The sequence below is a fragment of the Orcinus orca genome, chromosome 17 (assembly GCF_937001465.1).
Source record: "Orcinus orca chromosome 17, mOrcOrc1.1, whole genome shotgun sequence".
NCBI lineage: Eukaryota > Metazoa > Chordata > Mammalia > Artiodactyla > Delphinidae > Orcinus > Orcinus orca.
The window spans coordinates 55875006-55895727 of NC_064575.1; the positions used below are offsets into that span (position 1 = coordinate 55875006).

The 20722-nt window shown below is 36.3% G+C and overlaps 1 long non-coding RNA gene across 1 annotated transcript; it reads left to right on the plus strand.

Moving 5' to 3' along the window:
- Window positions 1-176: 176 nt before the first annotated feature.
- LOC125961726 (uncharacterized) lies at window positions 177-20650 on the plus strand. The gene is made up of 4 exons (XR_007472656.1): window positions 177-256; window positions 8975-9053; window positions 15637-15835; window positions 20536-20650. It is a non-coding gene; the product is annotated as an uncharacterized LOC125961726 (long non-coding RNA).
- Window positions 20651-20722: the final 72 nt, after the last annotated feature.

The following is a 20722-nucleotide window of genomic DNA, read 5'->3' on the forward strand; positions in this document are numbered from 1 at the left end:
GAAGTGCTAAGCCAGAGCTAGAGCCTAGAGGGTTATGTAGCAGACATTGTGAGGAGACAAAAGAGTTTAGTGACGAGTTATTGCAGAGACTGCACATACCTAGGCCATCATAGTGGAGGCAAGGATTCAAAATAGCAAAGAGAAACACATTCACAAGGCAAAAATGCTTGAACACCCAAGAATACAGATCATACCAGGAAGGCTAAGGACCATGAGAAGGGGTGTTACCTGGAGAGATGCTGTGCAGCACTGAAGGGTAATCATTACAGGTACTTCTTTAGGTTGCTGCAGTTCCAACCTTCCTGCAGTTGGAAGAATTGTTAGGAGTGTGGAGATCATACATTTGATGGTACCCAAAATAGCAATTTTAGTAATTGTCAAAAGAAACAAAGCATTTAGGAAAACCCCACTGACTATACATAGCCCTTGTCACTCATTAATGATTTACTGAATGAAAAAGCTCTTTACTGTGTTAAAGTTCCAAGGTGCTTAGCAGAAGTGGAGAAAAATGGTGAGGTAGATGGTATAATGGTAATTTACAGTATTGTGATTCATGAGATATTGGGCATGAAGTGATTCTTCAGTAACCTACTAAAAAATGACTGAAATGCCCAGTCATTGAATAATATTATAAAGGAAGTGCTATGGAATTCAACAGCTCTCAACTGAGCTCTTGTAAGATTTCACTTCCTTCTTCCTTTTCCTCTTTCACCTCATCCTCACCCAAAATGAGAACTCTGGAATATTTTGACTTCTTCCCTCACTCTAAGTTCACCCCCGCATCAAGATTTTATTTCAGAGAATTTAATGCTTTCACCTTTAGGTTATTATCAAAAAATTCCTTTTCAGTATGGAGCTACCAACCCATGTTAACAATTCCCAGACCTTTAGAGTAATTATATATTTATAACTAAGTTTATCGACCACCATCTTTCTTCTCATCTTTTTCTGTTATGAAGTTTTCATTCTGGTGTTTTATTGTTTATTTGTTTTGGTTAGTGAACTTTCATCCTTATTTTCTCCGGAAAGCATACCTAACAATATATTTGGATCTCTGAATTTTTACACGTATCTTTCTTTCACTATCACAGGTAATATTTTGGTTGGGTTCAGTAATTTCTCTTAGTACTAGGAGATGTTATTCCACTATCTTCTAGCTTCCAATGTTGCAGAAGAGAAGCCTGATGCTTTTCATTTACAGATTACTTGTTATTTGCAGGATTTTTCTCTATTTCTTGGATTTCGAAATTATTTCCAGGATATGTATGTGTTTTTATTTTTCATATAATATGCCTAAAACACTGTAAGTAATCCCTTTTTCCCTTGTCCTTTTACGATAATCTTCCTTTTGAAGTTCCAAATCATTAATTTGGCAATCAACAGCGATCATTCTTTCCTTAAATTTACCCAATTTACATTGGGAAATTAATAATTAATAAAAAATTACATTTTTTAGTTAGACTTGACTTTACCTAAGTGCTTTATTATTTGTTCTATTCTTATGGGCACCAATTTCTTTCTAGAAATTATTTCACTCTACGTGGACTCTAGGTATGCTGACTGACATTTTTGCTCTGGCTACTGGGCCTCCTCAGAAGGGTTGTTATTCTTTGTTGGGCTCGTGTCTGATTGCTAGAATATCCTTAGTGTCAGCCATTCCACAGTGCAGAAGTTGTCACATTGTCTCCCCTTGTTTCCTGGGGATTTAAAGCCAGATGACCCCTAAGCAACTAGAGCAAGCCTCCCAATACTTACCTTCACTGGTACCTTGTTCTCTTTTTAAGCTTTTGGAGGCCAAGGAGACCAGGCATGCAGCCAGTGTCTGGTTTCCTCAGGGGTCACAAATTGTCACCAGCTATATTCTTTCCAGAATATGCTGCTTTATAATACTTGGCCATTGTATTAATTACCTATTGCTGCATTACAATGTCACCACAAACTTAGCATCTTAAAACAACACACATTTATTATCTCACAGTTTCTGTTGGGCAGGAATCCAGGCATGGTCCAGGTGGGTTCGTTGCAAGATTATAATCAAGGTTTCCACTAGTGCTGAGTTTTCATGTGGGATCAACTGGGAAAGGGTCTGCTTTTAAGCCCACTTGTTTGTTGGCAGTACGCAGTTCCTCGTAGGCTGCCAGACCACGGGCCTCAGTTCCTTGCTGGCTTTTGTCTTCAAGTCTCCCTCATCTTCTTGCTGTGTGGCCCTCTCTATATGGCAACTCACAACATGGCAGAGCAGGTTGCTTCACCAAAACTAGTGAGTAAGGGAGCCTCCTCTCAAGACAAGGATCACAATCTTATATAATGTGTTCAGGTATACATAATCAGGTACGTCCTGCCATCTTTGCTATATTCTATATGGCTAGAAGCAAGTTACAGGTCTTGCCCACACTCAGGGGAAGGGAATCACACAAGAGCATGAACACCATGTGATCATGGGAGCCACCCTAGAGTTTGTCCTCCACAGACATCATATCCTGAGAAGGGGAAAAGCCACTCATTTTCCTCTGTTTGGACTACCTCGGGTTATAAGACATTTTGGGCCCTGTGTCTCATAGTGCCTACCACCATTTAAGGTAGGAGAGTTATAAAAACACAGGCATGGCTGCAAAGAGCAAGAGAGCAGCATTCAGGCAGCCATCTTCCCAGAGTTCTAGTCCTGTCATCTTTCTCCATGAAACAACTATCCTCCATCCCTGCTGCTTCCACTTTATTTTTTTATTAGGAAAAAAAGAAAAAAAAAGCCATCTTTTATTGTACTAATAACACTCTAAAACTTTAAAATCAGGACACGTTTTGAAAACCTGAATAAGTTTTTTTCATTTCTAATACTCTTTTTTTTAAATTGAAGTAAAACTGATTTACAATGTTGTGTTAGTTTCGGATGTATAAGAAAGTGATTCAGCTATATATACACGTGTACATATATACATATCTATATATACGTGTACTTATATATATTCTTTTTCAGATTCTTTTCCCTTATAGTTTATTACAAAATATTGAGTATAGTTCCCTGTGCTATATAGTAGGTCCTTGTAGATTATCTATTTTATGTATAGTAGTGTGTATATGTTAATCTCAAACTCCTAGTTTATCCCTCTCCCCACCTTTCCCCTTTGGTAACCATAGGTTTGTTTTCTATGTCTGTCGATCTATTTCTGTTTTGTATATAAGTTCATTTGTATCCTGTTTTTAGATTCCGCATATAAGCGATATCATATGGTATTTGTCTTTCTCCGTCTGGCTTCCTTCACTTAGTGTGATACTCTCTAGGTCCATACGTGTTGCTGCAAATGCTGCCTCCACGTTAGATCAGTCCACAATCAGATTTGGACTGGGTTACTAAAGCAACCTCCAAACTGACCTCCCTGCCTCTGGGCTCAAATTATTCCAGTAAATTCCCAACATTGCTCGAGCGATTTTTCTTAAATCTTTAATTTTTAAAAATTAATTTTGTCTCTTTCTCATTTAAATTCCTTAGATGGCTCCTCAGTACTTTTAAACCAATGTCCAAATTCCTTAACACTGCTCACAAAGCCATGCATGATTTTATCTTTTCAAAGTAGTCTTTCTATGCTTTCCCAATCTATAGGGTCCAGTCACAGTAAGTGTCCTTCCTTCATTTCCCTGACTTTATCAATATATCACATCATCACCTTCAGACCATTATATATGCTACTCTCTCTGCCTTAGATACTTTCCTTTTGCCGAGAAACTTTCATTGATCTTTCATGTCACATTAAGCACTAATGCTTTGAGGAAATCTTCCTGACCTAGCAAGTCCAATGTGGATTCATTCTTATGTACGTCTTTGGCCTCCCATACTTCCCTTATTGTCATATGGTTAACTCTGCATGTGATAGTATTTTCTATGAAGAATTAACATTTTTATTAATATTTTTATTGATATAGTAGCCTCTCCTACTAGACTATAAGTTCTATGAGAGAAGGATTCAGTTTTATTTCTCTATCAACTATTAGCTTGTATGCAAGCAACAAATACACTCAGGCTAACTTAACCAAAAAAAAAAAAAAAAAATTATCAAAAGGGCATGGATTAGCCCACAACATCAAAAGAAAAACTGAGGAACCATTTTTAAAAAAAGGTAGGTAACATGGTAGTTACAGTGAGCTAGAAAGCAGGATGAACAAATGAGTGAGACCATACTATAAAGAAAAATCACTGCTATTTTCTATCCTTGTAAAACTCTGCTTAAGATTCAAATTTTCATGATAGAGTCCTATTAAGCTGGTTTGGGCGCATCTAAGGCTTATGGTGGGGAATGTGTAGTTTCCCAAACAAAATAGGAATGCTGCTATCAGTAAAAAGAATGGGTGCAGAATAAACAAAAACAAGAGGTCTACTAAAAGTATTCACCCACAGCAATAAATATTTGTAGAATGAATGAACATCTGAAGTAGACTAAACTTAGTGGAGTTTGCTACTATACCAGTTATAATAGAATACTTGGAATTGTTCAAGTTGCATTATTGAGGTATGACTGAAATGTAAAAAGTTGTACATATTTATTGTATACAACTCAATGAGTTTTGAATAAGTATACACCTGTGAAACCATCACCACCATCAAGACCATGGATATATCCATCACCTCCCAGAATTTCTTCTTACCTCCTTTTTTATTAGTAGTGGTAGTAGTACTACTAGTAGTAGCAGAAGTAGTGCGTGTATGTGTGTTTAGAACACTTAACGTAAGATTTGCCCTCTTAGAAAATTTTAAGTATATAATACTGAATTGGTAACTATAGACACTATGCTAAGTAGAAGATCTCCAGAACTTATTTATCTTGTATAACTGAAACTTTGTACCTTTTGACCATCACCTCCCCATTTCCCCCCATCCCTAGTGCATGGCAATCACCATTCTACTCTCTGCTTCTATGAGTTTGACTATTTTAGATTCACATATTAATGAGATCATACAGTATTTATCTTTCTGTATCTGGCTTACTTCACTCAGTATAATGTCTTCCAGGTCCATTCATGTTGTCACAAATGGCAACATTTCCTTCTTTTTTAAGGCTTAATAATATTCCATACCACATTTTCTAATTCATCCATCCATTAATGGACAGTTAGGTTGTTTCCATATGTTGGTTATTGTGAATAATGCTGCAATGAACATGGGACTGAAGCTACCTTTTTGAGATCTTGATTTCAGTTTGTTTGGGTAAATACCCAGAAGTGGGATTGCTAGTTCTATTTTGAATTTTTTGGAGAACGTTGATGTTTTCCATGATGGTTTTGTCAATTTACATTCCTACCAGCAATGTACCAGTGTTCCCTTTACTCCATATTCTCACCAACATTTGTTATCTTCTTTTTTTAAAAAATAATAGCCATCCTAGTAGGTGTGAGGTAATATCTCATTGTGGTTTTAATTTGCATTTCCCTGATGATTACTGATGTTGAGCACCTTTTCAAGTACCCATTGGCCATTTTTGTCTTCTTTGAGAAATGCCTATTCAGGTACTTTGCTCATTTTTTAAATTAGGTTATTTGTTTCTTGCTATTGAGTTGAAGGAGTTCCTTATAAATTTTGGATATTAACTCCTTATCAGATAGGTGGTGTGCAAATATTTTTTTCCCATTCTATAGGCTGCCTTTTCATTTTGTTGATTGTTTCTTTGGCTGTGTAGGAACATTTTACTATGATGGAGTCCCATTTGTTTATTTTTTTATTTTGTTGCCTGTGCTTTTGATGGCAGATCCAAAAAACAATTGCCAAGACCAGTGCCAAGGGTGTTTTCCTCTATGTTTTCTTCTAGAAGTTTTATAGTTCCAGATTTTACATTTAACTTTTTAATCGATTTTTAGTTGAATTTTCTGTATGGTGTGGTATAGGGATCCAAATTTATTCTTTTGCATGTGGATATCCAATTTTCCCAACACCGTGGAGACTATCCATCCTTTCCCCATTTTGTATTCTTGGTGCCCTCGTTGAAAATTAGTTGACAGTATATGCATGAGTTTATTTCTTTGCTCTTGATTCTGTTCCATTGATCTGTGTATCTGTTTTTAATGCCAGTACCATACTCTTTTGATTACTGCTGCTTTGTAATATGTTTTGCAGTCAGGAAATGTGATGCCTCCTGGTTTTTTGTTCTTGCTCAGGGTTGGCTAATAGATCTGGAAATTGAAAACAGGCTATCTTTATATAATTTATAAATTCTTAAATATGAGTCAAATTATTGTCCAAAAGGTCCATGTTTGTGAGAGGCAATATATTATAATGGTTAAGGAGTTGAACTGGAGCTAGGCTTTGAGGTTTCAAATCTTGACTTTAGCACTTCATGCCTATGTGACCTTGGGAAGTTAATGTCTTTAACTTTCAAAAGGAGATAATGATGGTACCTTCCTTCTAAGGCTGTTGTAAAGATTAAATGAGTTATTACATATGAGTGGCCTAGAACAGTCCTTGGCATATAGTAAGGACTATATGAGTCTTATCTTCATACATCTTCATACTTACTTTTACCCGTTCATACATCAGTATACCTCTTATCTAAGGTAAAGAACCCCAGAGTTATTCAAATATACACACCTGAACAGTAACTGACTTGACTATTTGACTTAAGATTCTTTACCCAAAGACAACAAATCCAGGTAAGCAGCTCTGCTGAAAGAATTCTGCCTCAATGAAATTTATTTCTGTTTATGCTACATATTGCAATATCAAAAATTATAAACAGATTATATAGAAATAGTCAATTCCAATAAATAACCTCGGTACAGGAAAAACTGTACTTTTAAATGAACTACTGTAATAGTAGGCTTATCACTTAAAAGAAAAATATTGACACCCACTACAGACAATTTTAAAAAGGCTTTTACTTCTTTGTCTAAATGCTCAGCAGACAATAATTACCTTTATGTGATAAGCTAAGGTTAAGATGCAGTAAAAACTACTACAAAAAATAATCATTATGGAATTCTCATTCTCTTGGCAATAATATGCAAAAGCTAAACAGCATTCTACTGAGAACTTTGCAAGCATAAGAAATTGTTGTTGACTATTTCTTGATTACTTGATTTTAAGTTAATCTTAAAATTAACTTAAAACACCATGAACCCTCTAACCAGCCTTTCCAACATCCTCCCAATTCTTCATGATGGGACTCCAGGGAACTACAGGTGCTCTTCCCAATCCTGTGTCTGACTCAGCTTGGAGAAACATTTCTCCAGATGAGGATGAATCTCTTCCAGTCCAAACTGACAATGGAGACATACTTTCAGTGCTCAACCCCACTCTATTGAGCAGCGCCTGTGTCAGAGTAGTAAACCAGTTCAAATAGTGGAGTTCTTAGTGAACCTCAAGAGGTTCCTGTCTCTGAACATATTCCCTTTTGTTTAAGCCATTTGAGAGATACACACTCTTTTCTACTTAGTTCCTCCACCTCTACCTATTTATAGACCAAGACTTCTTAGAGAAGTATAATGTTAGAATTTCTTTCTCCCAAAAGGGGTTAATAATTCTAGTATTTGGCAGTAGTTGTCAAAGTAACCAACCAGGTGAATTAAATAGTATCTTTGACACCTTTTATTTGTCCCATCTCTGATGGTACTAGAGAAAATTCTGGAAACACCAATCATTTGTCCCAATTTGAATCAGCTACCACCTTCCTGATGGGCAAAATCTTCAACTGGTATCAGCAAAATTCACGGTGGACCACCCATCAAGATCCACATAATTTCCTCAAAATCTCTTCCCAGGATGAATGAATACCCTGGAGGTAAAGCAGCCCTTCAAGGCATAAAGCCCATAGGAGAAGATTACAAGGCTCAGGTTTCATTATCTTTTGTACCAGACCCTGTAGCATTCCCGTTTTATCAGTAAGAAAACCTAAGGGCTCAGTGGGGAGGTTTGTCCAGGACCTCCAAGCAATAAACAACATTGTTATCCCTCGACACTCTGTTGTTCTTAACTCTCATGTGGCACTAATATCCATTCCCACTGAAAGGAAATTCTTTACTGTATATTGATTTATGCAGTGCATTCTTTAGTATTCCAGTTGATGAAGGTAGCCAATACATTTTTGCCTTCACTTGGGAAGAAAAACAATTCACCTGGACAGTAATGCCTCAGAGAATCCTTCTTATTTCTCACAAATCCTGGAGGTTGATTTGAATGGTATAAAGTTCCCTAGGGGTTCTGCTTTGTTGTAATATGTGGATGATTTGCTTCTCTGTTCTCCTTCTCAAGCCTCCTTCCTGAAGTTTTTAGCCTTAAGGGAATATAAGGTCACCAAAGAAAAATTGCAGTTTGCCCAGACCCAGGTGTGATATTTATGGCATCTGACATGAGAATAAGGACTACACCTAGATCAGATAGACTTCATGGTGTCCTAAGTTTCCCAAAATCCAAAACTAAGCACCAATTGTGAGGTTTTCTCGGACAAGTTGGTTATTGCCAGAATCGGATCCAAATTTCTCTCTCAGGGCCAAACCTCTGTATGTTTTACTAAACAAAAACAAACGTGACCCAATTTTATGGGAAGAACGGGACAACGTAGCTTTCAAAGTCTTAAAGGAGAGTTTGATGACCCCTCCTTCCCTTGGGCATCCCAATTATCAGATTCCCGTTTTCCTTTTTGTATATGAAAAGGAAGAGAATGCCCTTGGGGTACACACCCCAAAACATAGGGACCAACAACAGCCCATAAGGTAATAGAGCCAGCAACTGGACCCTGTGGCACAGGGATACCTCTTGTCTTAGAGCCATTGTGTCCACTGTCCTTTGGTTAAGACCACCAAGAAAATCATTGTGGGAATCCCCTTTAGCTATTTTTGTACCTCATGTAGTAGAAACTTTCTTGAATTCTCATCACACGCACCATTCCTCAGCCAGCCGCCTCACTTCCTATGAAGTCCTTTTGTTAAATGCTTCTCACATAACTCTTTTATGTTATAATTATATTAACCCAGATACTCTTTTCCCTTCCATCAGCGGTGAAGTCCTTCAGGACGGCTTATGCTGATGGATCACCTCTTCACTCCTTGGGATGATCTACAGGAAGATCCTCTAGGTAACGTTGACTTCTCACGGTTCACTGGTCGTTCTTATTTAAATGGTGATGATGGCAAATGTTTTGCTGGGTGTGCTATTGCAACTCCTTTAGATTTTGGTGGAGAATCATCTTTACCTATGGTTACTTCAGCTCAACAGGAAGAATTATGTTCTCTTCCACTGATTTGTACTTTAGCCAAGGACAAAACATCCAGTATTTACACTGATAGTAGATATGCTTTCAGAGGAGTAGCTCATGATTTTGGAAAGTTGTGGAAGCAACATGCCTTCCTTACTTCCAGAGGAATAAAAAAATGTAAATGGGGCTTCCTGGTGGCGCAGTGGTTGAGAATCTGCCTGCCAATGCAGGGGACACAGGTTCGAGCCCTGGTCTGGGAAGATCCCACATGCTGCGGAGCAACTGGGCCCGTGAGCCACAACTACTGAGCCTGTGCGTCTGGAGCCTGTGCTCCGCAACAAGAGAGGCCGCAACAGTGAGAGGCCCGTGCACCGTGGTGAAGAGTAGCCCCCACTCGCCGCAACCAGAGAAAGCCCTCACACAGCAATGAAGACCCAACACAACCAAAAATAAATAAATAAATAAATAAATAAAGCCCTGAATCTAATCCCCTCTTTACTAGCCTCTGCTCCAACAGCCTTTCTAGGACAAAAAAAAAAAAAAGTAAATGTCCCCGTGTTTAGGAGTTATTGGATGCAATACTTTTACCTGCCACTTTAGCTATTATTAAAATTCTGAGGCTTTTTAAACTTGACTCTCTGAAAGCTAAGGGAAATCACCTTGCTGATATTTCCACAAGAAATGCTGCCTTTACAGGGACCAAGAGCAGCCAAATCTCTGTCATGGTCCCAAGGGATATTTTCCCACATGATACTTAGAAAAACTGGCTAGAGAAGCCCAACAGTTGGCCTCCGAAAAGGAAAAACAAGACAACAACAGTTGTTTGTTTGATAAAAAGAGAAAGCTCTGGTTTGGCCCAAATAACAACCCAGTCCTAACAGAGACTCTAAAATGCCCACTCCTCACCACTGTGCATGCATTAAACCATTGGTCTACTGACAATAGGATAGCATTCATGAATCAGTATTGGTGGGGAAATATTAACAAGGCCACAAAAATCGTCTACGTCACTTGTTCCACTTGTCTGAAGTACACCCCAAGGAAGCCTGTTCATACTGCTCTCCAACATTTTAAACTGCCTAATGGACCATCTGAGATCTGGCAAGTGGATTTCATACAATTTCCTCCATCTCATGGATATAAATATAGTTTAGTCATAGTCTGTATATTTTTACACTGTACTGAAGCCTTTACCTGCAAACAGACTACTATCTCTTCTGTGGCTAAAGTTCATTTGGAAAAAATTATACCTACCTGAGAACTGTTATCAAACTCATGGCTATCAAGGAACCCATTGTACTGTCTAGGTACTTAAACAAGTTAGTAGTGTTTGGCTGGTTTTACAAAATTTTCACTGTGCTTACCGCTCTTAATCCTCTCGTTTAGTCGAATGCTCTATTAAGACTCAAGTGTCATTATTATTTTTCTTTTTTAAGATTTTTTTAACATCTTAATTGGAGTATGATTGCTTTACAATGGTGTGTTAGTTTCTGCTGTATCACAAAGTGAATCAGCTATACATAAACATATATCCCCATATCTCCTCCCTCTTGCCTCTCCCTCCCACCCTCCCTATCCCACCCCTCCAGGCGGTCACAAAGCACCAAGCTGATCTCCCTGTGCTATGTGGCTGCTTCCCACTAGCTATCTATTTTACATTTGGTAGTGTATATATGTCCATGCCACTCTCTCACTTCATCCCAGCTTCCCCTTCCCCTTCTCCATGTCCTCGAGTGCATTCTCTATGTTTGCATCCTAATTCCTGTACTGCCCCTAGGTTCTTCAGTACCATTTTTTTTTTTTTAGATTCCATATATATGTGTTAGCATATGGTATTTGTTTTTCTCTTTCTGACTTACTTCACTCTGTAGGACAGTCTCTAGGTCCATCCACCTCACTACAAGTAACTCAATTTCGTTTCTTTTTATGGCTGAGTAATATTCCATTGTATATATGTGCCACATCTTCTTTATCAAGTGTCATTATCAATGTTCAGTTGACAAAATTTGTAGAGGCCTTCCAACCGAATACCTTGGCCAAGATACTGGCATTGGTCCTTCTAAATCTTAGATCTATGCCTTTTGGAACTCATAAATTCTCACCATTTGAGATAGTCACAGGATGCCCAATGTACTTGGCTCCTCCTTCTTTTGACCCACACTGATACAATGAGAGATACTCTGATATTGCAAAGGCCTTAATGCTTTTATTAAAAATAACCATGTTTTGGTGGAGCAATCTGTATACAGTGTTCTCTTGAGAGACAAAGACCATAAGCATCACACATTGCAACCTGAGATTTCATTTGTGGGAAAAGACACCTCCAGAAGAATGCTCTTCAACCTCACTGGAAAGACCCCTGTCAGGTACTGTTAACCAAAGTTTACTGCCAAATTCCAAGGAAAAGACACTTGGATTCGTGTGACACTCCTAGAAAAGGTACTGTACCCTGACTGGAATTGCACATCATTTGGTGACCTGAAAGTAAAGATTTCCCAGAATTGAAGCAGATGATGTCTGATGAGACAGCTCTCCCAAGACTTTTGGACCAGACCTATTGGCAGTTTGTGTCAAAAATTTGATGGTGACAGGATGCTTCAGATGACCTCTGATGCCTATGATATTGATAACACATGGACATTACATAAAAGTGCCTGAGAGTTTCCCCTTCTTGTTAGTTGTATGTAACCTCAATAGATTAGCCAACATTTTTTCCTCCAGCGTGAGACACTACACTCAGGAAAGGTCCTTCCTAGCATTGAGAGCCAGAAAGCCACTGAAACTAGAAAACTTGACTCTTGATCAGCAGTGCTTTCAGAGAAAGATCTTGATCAAAAGGGGGAAATATAAAATATTGATAAACAGAAACCTCAATTAAATAGAGCTGGGAGATGGGAAGGGGGAGCTGGCACACCCAGCAATAATAGCAGGAAGAAGAAAGACTCCTCTTCTTTCCTATCAAGGACTCAGCCAATGAAAAGCCATGGAATCTTTGTTTACTATAGCCCTCCCAACTGCCTTTTCCCCTATATAAAAACATTTTCCTTCCCTTGCCATGAGGGGAGTTGCACATGGCTCACCATGGTTGCAGAGCCCAGACTGAAATTCTCTTCTGACCCTAAACAAACTCAGCTTTGCTGGAGAAATATCTGGCAGTCTATTTGTTTTAGATCAACAATACCTAGGATATCCTCCCATATTTAAGATCAGTTAAACATTAAGCTATATTTTCCTCCAGGTTATTAAAATTACTGTTTATCTATTACATTGAATTCTTTGTAATTCTGTTACATCCCATTTCCATTGACTTGCGAAGCTACCTTTATCATTTTAAGTTCCCATATATATTTATCCCATTTCTTTTAGTATTTCATCTAATTTTTCATAGCTTCTTTTTTTTTATTGTAAAGTAACAAGGTGTTTGTGGACATTTTGAAAAAATTACAGAAAAGCGTAAAAAAGGAAAGTAAAATTTCTTATACGTATTAAAATTTTGGAGAAGTTTCTTCCAGTCATATGTATATTTTTACAAAAGATGCTATCATTTTCATGAAGGAATAGCCCAAAAGATAAACTGAAGTAAGCAAAGATGGTTGCTGAGCTGGCTTGTAAGAGGGCTAAGTGCTCCGTAGGACAAAGCTCAGATGTAAATTTAGGTGCACGAATCTAGAGCTAGAAGCTGGTGACGTATATAAGAGCAGAGAAGGAAACTTGTAAATCTGTGGGTATGAGAGGACAGGAAAACCAAACCAAAAACTCCCATGGCAGTGTGCTCTAAAAGTGCTAGGAAAACATCTAGTAAAATGTTTTAAAACTGTTTGCTGAGCTATGTCTCCTATAAGATCTTCAGTAGAATTTACATTACTCACTAGGGTTTTTGTTTAACAGGATTCTTTAGGGAGTGGTCTTCAAATTATTGGTTCATGTACTCTAAAATAAATTTTGAAAGAACTTGAGAACATTTGTAGTTTCACATCAGACATTTTTCATCATGTGTAAATAGTCTCAAAACATACTTCTGACTAATATCAAGTATTGACATTTTAAAATAGAAATACTACCTCATTCGCTTACAGCAGCTAATAGAATCTAAGTATAAAAGCGGTTTGATACAATCATCCACTAAAAAAAAATCATGAAGATATTCTGAAGGCAATGGTAGGAAAAGGATCCAAAATATATCTCAGCACATTTTCAGACAGACCTACATTATGAGAGAATACACATTCAGGGCAGTGAAGGTTTGGATGTGAGTTCACTTAAGAATATCTATGTCCTGTTGGAGCAAGAGGCAAAGAAGAGAGCTAACACCTGAAATATAGGTATAAAGTCTGCATTTCTTCCTTCTTTCTGTTCTTTCCTTGTTTTTCCTGCAAAAATGAGGACACACTGTATATACAGTTTTGAATCTTAGAATTTCCACACGGCATCTTTTTAGGTTAAGTAATCTTCAAAGATATTTTAATTGTCTTGCATTATTCTGTCATGATTGTACACTGTTATTTATTTATCAGTTTTGAAATATTAATCTAGGAGTCATGCAGGAATTTGGGCAGAGTTTATATTCAGATTTGGAAGTATATAATTTCCAGGTCTTGTACGGCTCTGAACTAATCTACCGCTTCAAGCTGTTAAGGTTGTGGTTTCTCACCATCTGACCTGGGGTAACTGTGGAGCTTCCCCAGACCAGAAAGCCACAAAGTTGGAGTTCTTGCCCATTGTAATGGTACTCTTTCTAGAATAAATATTTCTCAAGTTTCTGCCCACTGTTGGATGTTTTCTGGTGCCTTCAAATGATTGTTTTTTAGTATTTTTTGCTCATGTTTTTAAATGTTTATTTATCTGTGGAGGAATCTTCTTGACTTTTTCCTGACACTATTACAAGAAATCCTGCCCAAGTCAGTATTATTAGATTACTAAAAATCTTTGCTAATTTGATAAAGCAAAACTTACTACTTTTTAAATATTATAGTTCAGATTTTTAGTGTCATTGAGCATTTTATGTGTATTTATTGGTTACTTATATTTTACCATTTGTAAGTTACCTGCTTATTTCCTTTGCCTATTTTAAAGTTATGGAGTCTTATTTTTTTTCTTATTGATTAAAAAGAGTTCTTACTATTCAAATATTATCACTCTGCCAAAATTTTTAAAAATATACTTCCCTGTTAGTAATTTACCTTTACGTTTTGTTTATGATATGATTAACACATAAATTGGTTTTTAAAGGAGTAACATCTCCGCAAATTTGAATCTTCTTATCTAGAGGCCCAGCTTATCTTTCCATTATATGAATTGGTATATATCTATCCTGGTAATAGAGTGAATTTTAATATTGGTCTCATTTATTACATCTTTAAATATTTTCCTTTATTGATATTGCTAGGTATTTTCATTATATCATTTTTTATTGCAACTTCTGATTATTGTCATTTTACAGAAAATCTATACCCACCTCACCAATTTTTAATCATTTTACTAAAGTTATATTATTACCTCACTTAATTCTCAAAACAATACTATTTGTAAGTATTATTATTATCCCCATTTTTAGATGAAGTATTTCAGCTATATGTGGGTTTTAAAATGTATGGATTATAATATAATGAATAACCATGTACTTACCATCTACTTAAGAAATAGAACATTAAAACTGTGAATCTGCTTCCTGATACCATTTGCCTCACTGCCCACGGTTAACTACTCATTTAAATTTAGTATATAGTATTCTCATGCAAGTTTATGTAGATTTATGACATGGGCCATAAAGATATACAATATTGCTTTTACATCTTTAAATACATATATAAATAGTCCATGCCATGTATATCCATCAGTCTTTTAAATTTAATATTGTGTTTGCACATTTTTCCATGGTGAAACTTGTATCTCTATTTTATTCATTTGAGCTTCTTTATAATATTCCTTTGTATAAATATATTGCATTTTACTTATAGCCTCATGTTTATGAGCTTTTTGGTTACTATAAATCTATACTATTGCAAATATTTACGTACATTTTTGTGTCTCTGTGCATAAGTGCTTGGATTTTTCTACAACTTTACGAAAATTACTATCCAATAGTGACTAATTTACACTCCCACTAACAGTGTGTTATAGTTTCCATTTCTCTACATGTTTGCCAATCCTTGGTACTCTCAGAATTTAACTTTTGCCAACCTGATGAGTGTGAATGGATATCACACCTTTAAAATTTGTATCTTCCTGATTCTAGTGATATTGTACTTCTTTCCCAATGTATATTATATATTTTTTCATCTTTTAAAAAATCTATTAATTGTCATTGTACAGACATATATTGAGTATTAACTGTGCTGCAAACATTTCTCACATCAGTGTTGAAAAAAATCCTTGTCCCAGGATAAAAAATATAATAACAAAGTGAATTAACAAGTTAGATGAGTTCTGTTCCAGTGTGGCTGATTAAGTTTCTAACCAACAGGCCTTCCCAAAGAAAACAACTATAAACTCTGGACAATAATTGAATTAAATTACCTAAAGGCTCTGAAGAGAGAAGAAAAGCATGTAGATTCTGAAGAAGACTCAAAACATAAAATATGGACTGACACAGGATGAGTTTCCTGTTTTTATATCCTTTATCTTGAGGGCAAACAGACAGGCTGCCAGTGACTCCACATGAGGTAGGAAAAACACTGATAGAAAATTTAGGTCATTCTAGCTTGATGAACTACGAGACAGAGTTTGGGGCATCCACAGTTGCTATAAAGTAGAGGGGAGAATACTGGAAGGGAAAGAGCTAGAGAGAGAATGCTCAAATTTGTGGACAACTCTGCCCAAATCTCTGATCTCGGAATCATATAAGGGTAGGGCAGATTGCAAGCAGCCCAGGAAAAGGGAGAAAATTACTGAATCAAGACTTGCTGAATTAGCAAGAGTTGCTGATTCTGTGTTCGCATTTAACTAAGGATATTGCCTACTAAAACAGAAATATAAACAGAGGAATGTTCAGAGGAATATGACAAAATATAGAGCCTCCACAAAATATCATTCACAAATTACACGCTATAGTTTAAAGTCACTCAATATATGAAGAACGTATTTTCTCAAAAGAAAATACAGCCAGTGGTGTTCAGCTCAGAAATTTTCCAGATGTTTGAATTAGTAGGCAATAACTTTAAAGCAACTACTGTAACTATGTTTAATAAGGTAAAGAAAAATAAGTTTGTAGAGAAAAACTAAGAAATTTTAATAGAGAAAAAATTTTAATCTATAGAAAAAGTCTAATAGGAATCCGAGACAAAATACCTAACATCTGAAAAAAATATGAACTTGATGGTTGTAACTGCATAACGAAGAGAACAGAAGAACGAGTCTTTGAACTTGAAAATATCAACAGAAGTCATGTAGTCTAATAAACAGAAAGAAAAAAGATTGAAAAAAACTGAACAGAGCATCTGTGAAACAATGTCAGAAGTTCAAATATACATACAATTGGAGTCGAAAAGTGTAGGGAAAAGAAGAATAGAGCAGAGGAAATATTTGAATAAATAATGACTAAAAACTTCCCCAGTTTTGTGAAAGCCAGACATTTATAGTCTAGGAAGCTCAGTTAACCCAAAGCAGTATCAAAATAAATTAAAAAATTCTGAAAGCCAACAACAGAGAGAAAATCTTGAAAGCAACAAGAAAACTATGACACATTACATAGAGGGAACAACAATTTGAATGATGTCTGACTTCTCATTAGAAAATATGAAGATTGAAAGGCAATGTATTTAAATTTTTAAACACACAAAAAATGATCAATCTAGAATTTTATATCCAATGGAGAAAATTTTTCCCAGAATGAAAAAGAAATAAAAACATTTTCAAATAAAAGAAAACTACAAAAGTTTGTCACTAGCACATCTGCATTACAAGAAATGGTAAAGGAAGTTGTTCAGTAAGAACAACTTATTTTCCATTTAGTTTCTTTAAAGTTGATAAGACTGATTAAAGCAAAAGTTATAGCATTTTCTTGTGGGGATTATAATGTATGTTGATGTAATATATGTGATAATTATAACATAAAGGATTTAGGTGGTTTATAGACCTATATGATTTCAGTATGTATTCCTATATATATTTTTTGTGAAGTAACACAATATAAGTTCTAAGTAGACTGTGAAGAGATAAGAATGTATATTTTAATCCCTAGAGTAAACACTTGAAATATGCAAAGAGGCATAATTAAAATCTAATAGATCAATGAAAATAAAATTCTTAAAGATATTTCAATAATCCAGAGAAGTCAGAAATCAGTAAGAAGAGGACAAAAAACAGAGGAGACAAAGGGAAAATAAATAATAATAAAATGGTAGACCCAAATCCAACCTCATCAATAATTGCATTAAATTTTAATGGCATAAACTTTCCACTAAAAAGCAGAACTTTTCATCATGAAGGAAAAGTATGCTCCAGTTATATCTCACCTATGAAAGACATACTTTAAATATAAAGACACAGAGATTGAAAACAAATAGATGGAAAAAGGTATACCATACAAATAGGAAACACAAAATGTCTGGAGTGGATAAATTATTAACAAATAAATTATGTACTATGTTATAAGATAATAAGTACTATGAAAATTTGTAAAAGTAGAGCAAAGCATAGGGAACAGGAGTATGCAGAGGTTATAATTTCAAATGCGTTGATCAAGGCAGACCTCATTGAAAATGTGACATTTAAACAACAGGACAAGCTCTGCATGATCAAGAAGCAAGAAGCAATCAAGCTCAGTCTCATAACCTAGTTAGAGCGCTAACACTACTGCTGCTGTTGATGGTGATGAGACAACTGACCTCCAGGTAGTTCCTCAGTTATGACATAATTAATTCTGTTCATTGTATCATTCACTCTGATCCTTGTATCATTCCCATGCCATTCCCTGACTGTTCCAAAAAGCAAAGAGAAGAAACTGGGTCCATTATCTCAAGTCGTGGGTGAGAGGGACCTGGAATTATTCCACTATCAAAGAGTATAATCAATGATGAAGAGGTAATTCATCAAAAAGAAAGTCAATCTAGATGGGGTAAATGGAATGTATGCTGTTATGTTAAAAAAAAAAAAGGTCAAAAGTTACTAGAGATTTTCTTTAAGTTTGAATTCAATTTGAGTAAAAATTTTTGAACATTTACTATATGACATGCACCTTGCTAGGGCTATGGATAACACTATGAATAAGAAAAGAACTTTCCTCAAGCACAATCATTCAAACAAGTAACTTTGATGTTTTGTGATAGATGTTATTATGAAAGTTTGTTTAAAGTGAATGAAGACAAAAATGGAATACCTGGGAAGGTAAAAGAAAACTAGAAATTAGATAAGTCATGAAGGATGAACAGGTATATGTTAGGCAGACAAAGAAGTAAAAGTGGATTGAAGGCAAATATTTGGAGGTGTGAAACGATATAGCATGTTCAGTGTATATTAAGAATCCCAAAATAGCTGTAACACGGTTTATAGTGCAAGAAAAGACTACACAGTTAAGATAAAGATACGTTAAAGAAGAATGTTAAAATATGAAGGAATTTGGTATTGTGGAGACATATAATGCTTTTAAGTAGGGAAGTACCATGATCAAATCTGTGTTTAAATTGTATCTCTGGAAACCGTCTAAAAGATGAGTGGGTAAAAGTACAGATACTGAAGAAAGAGAAAGCAGTACAGAGGCTTTTGTCATGGTCTAAACAAGAGGTGAGCCGCAAACTAATGGCTGAGGCTAGAATGTGTATTTGAGAATGTTTCTTAACTAGAGGTAACATGAAAATTATGAAAAAGGGAGGTACAAAAACACTATTTATGAATCAGAATGTATGAATCTGAATTTCCCATTTTGAGCAATACGAGGGGCAGTGTTGCTTTTGAGTGAATTAAGAAAGGCAAAAAAGGGGCTTCCCTGGTGGCGCAGTGGTTAGGAGTCCACCTGCCAATGCAGGGGACCGGGTTCGAGCCCTGGTGGTGGAAGATCCCACGTGCCACGGAGCAGCTGGGCCCGTGTGCCACAACTACTGAGGATGCACTCTGGAGCCCGCAAGTCACTAGTAAAGCCTGTGTGCGTGGGGCCCGTGCTCCGCAACAAGAGAGGCCACCGCAGTGAGGGGCCCCCCTGCACCACGGCGAGGGGTGGCCCCTGCTCGCTGCAACTGGAGAAAGCACGCGCCCAGTAACGGAGACACAACTCAGCCAAAAGTAAACAAAAGAAAATAAATTTATTTTTAAAAAAAAGGCAAAAAGAACAGATTTAGGTTGAGCAGGAGATAGGAATGATGAGCTTCCATTTTAGATATGCTGCATTTGAGACGAACGGAGGATAAAGAGAGAGAGAGACACATAATAGGTGATTGTTCTTGCATTCCAGAGAGAGTCCAGACAAGGGGATACAATTTTGGAGTCCTTTCCGAATGAGTACTATTTGAAAGCATGTAAGTAGATGAGAACATCTTGTAGGAGCATAAGAAATGAGAAGGAAAGTCGACTAAGGACAAAATACTGGGGACACCAACACCTAATGGACATGAAGAAACAACAGCAAAATAAAGAAAATTGAATCAGTAAGAGGATAACCAGGAAAAATGCAATCTACATGAAAAAATATTTTTAAATAAAGAAGGATGAAAAGAATAGAGACTCCAATGTAGGAGCAAGTACAAATGAGGATTTAACAGGGGAATATTAAATGGACAGAAACAGGCAAAACTATACTATTCAAAATACATCGTCAGAACTACCACTTAGCCATTTGGAAAAAAAACAAAACAAAACTGGAATTCTATCTCATGTTTATAAAAAAAATTAAGTCTAGGTGGATCAAAGATGTAAATTTATAAAAATTGAAGAAATACAATTGGTTAAATGTAAAATAGGTGTATGTTTTTATAATCTTGGAGTAGATAAGACCTTTCATACAAAAACACAAAGAAAAACCAAAACCACAAGAGTAGTTAAAAAAGAAAAAGGCAAATGAGAAAAATGGTAATGCATATGAAAAAGGCCTCCCTCTCATCATAGACAAAGAGTTTCATAAATCAGTTTTGAAAAATAAAGGCAAAGATTCCAAAAGAAAAATGACCAGATGATGTCTCTGGTCTAGAACCACTGGAGGGCAAGGACAGTAGTGAGAGTGAACTGTTTGTCAAATGCTAGACTTGTCACCAGCTCTAACTTAGGCATTATTTTTAGCTTTTCTTTACCTTTCATGTGTTACAGAAAATGCCATGGGAGAGTAAGCCAAGAGAGTAAGGAACAACAAACCAGGGGCCATGAAAGAGGAGTAAGAGTTAATGGTTTTCTTTAGCAGTATTGTCTTTTTAATTATGTATCCAAATCTCCATTCCAGAATCTGGGAAGAAGGAAGGACAGTCATTGAGGCTGATCCCTATTTCTGGAAATGTAGAGAACTCATGGAAACTGGAACGATTGATGCTCAAAGACACATCAAATGGATCTAGGTATGCAACATAAAACTCTTCTGTCGAGACTTCACTGGTGGTCCAGTGGTTAAGACTTTGCCTTCCAATGCAGCG